Below are 1666 nucleotides of genomic sequence, written 5' to 3'. Positions count from 1 at the left end.
AGGTAGGTAAAGGTAGAGGTAGAGGTAGAGGTAGAGGTAGAGGTAGAGGTAGAGGTAGATAGGGCAGGCAGGCAGGCAGGCAAGCAGATTAGATAGATAGATAGATAGATAGATAGATAGATAGATAGATAGATAGATAGATAGATAGATAGATAGATAGAAAATAAAACAAACCAAATTTTGAAAGGTTGCTAAATGAATGGTTATTAAGTCGAAGAAGTTGGTTTTACGTTGGAAATCTACAGAGATATCCATGTTAGGAGATCTCAGAAACCTCCTATATGAACTTTAGGTAGGATTCATAAAAGGACACTCATAGTTTATGGGGGCAAAAAAAAAAGAATGAGAGTCTGATTACACCTTTATCAACTTAATGAAGTTTATTAAAAGGAATACACTTTTGTGAGCTTCTGCTGACTTCATCACATAGATCTGCATTACGGGTAAAAAAAAACACCATGCTAGATAAAAATAGCCAATCAGGACTTCAACTGCCCCTGATGTTTTGTGATTCTTCACCCAAGAGAAAACTGTCTCCTCCTAAGAATTTTGAGCCACCCAATTCTGAATATTGTATTTTTCACCACTAGCCTTCTCCAAACTAATGCCTTCCAGTTTTACTGGACTGTATCAGGCTATGCAAATTTGGGGAGATTGAAGCCAATGAGTAATAGGTAAGATGGATGGATGGATGGATGGATGGATGGATGGATGGATGGATGGACAGATGGACAGATGGATGGATGGATGGATGGATGGATGGATGCTATCAAGTTGCCAGTTCTTCACAACCACATAGAGAATTTTTTTTTCATAATGATCTGTTCCTAATCCAGTCTTCCAGGTCTTCTTTGCCTTGTCTGTGTCTATGCTTCCTTTGGTAAAAATACATAGATGGTATACCATTGTTTTCTCCTGGACAGTATGAATGGATGACTTTGCCATGGTCCCTAATGTTATTGCCCACCTCCAGCATCTTCTTATGTTGTTGCTGCCCAATATAGATAACCGCTTGCTGGGCAGATGGGATGGCTTTCACACCTTGGATGACCTTGCTGGGAATGTATGCTCCTAACATACACTTACCACATTCTTTGCTTATCCCTCCCAGGAACACCACTACCACCATCACCCTACCACAATGGGCAGCACAGCAGGACTGGGGAGGAGTAGGTGAGGCCAGAGCAAAACTCACATTTGACTTCATTGACACTTCATTAAAATGCAGTTTCTTCACAAACATATTGTACATTTTCCTCTTTGTCCAGTGAGCAACATCTTTTTAAAAGATTAAGTACCACACATTTGTCTCATCCTGAATGATCATGTATCATGGGTGGGGAAGTCTGATAGTAGTTCTCAACTATGCTTTCCTGCATTGTAGATATTTTAGGCCTATCTTGTGATGTTTAGGACAAAAATTAGAACCATATTTTCTGACTGTATTTTGTCTGAACTGATTATAGTAAGCTGTCTTTGAATGAGTTAAGAGGACATTATTTTTTTTAAAGATAGGTGGGTGGCAGTCAGGAAAGCAATCACATCCTTTCATTCTTTACCCAAGCATCCAAAGAGCAGAGTATTCAATTAGGCTAGTGTTTCTCAACCTTGGCAACTTGAAGACATTTGGACTTCAACTTCCAAAATTCCCCAGCCAGCAAAGTTG

The 1666-nt window shown here is 39.5% G+C and overlaps 1 protein-coding gene across 1 annotated transcript in view; it reads left to right on the top strand.

Moving 5' to 3' along the window:
* The first annotated feature begins 1093 nt into the window (after window positions 1-1093).
* Window positions 1094-1666, top strand: part of GJB3 (gap junction protein beta 3) — a 5672-nt gene continuing 5099 nt past the window's right edge. Inside the window, exon 1 of the mRNA XM_015820452.1 lies at window positions 1094-1173. The gene's annotated coding sequence lies outside the window, so the exon portion shown is untranslated. The remainder of the gene's footprint in view (window positions 1174-1666) is intronic.

The sequence above is a fragment of the Protobothrops mucrosquamatus genome, unplaced genomic scaffold (genome assembly GCF_001527695.2).
Source record: "Protobothrops mucrosquamatus isolate PMUCROS unplaced genomic scaffold, P.Mucros_1.0 scaffold1131, whole genome shotgun sequence".
In the NCBI taxonomy this organism is placed as follows: Eukaryota; Metazoa; Chordata; class Lepidosauria; order Squamata; family Viperidae; genus Protobothrops; species Protobothrops mucrosquamatus.
The sequence above is the reverse complement of the archived record's forward strand: the minus strand, read 5'-3'. Positions and strand labels throughout refer to the sequence as shown.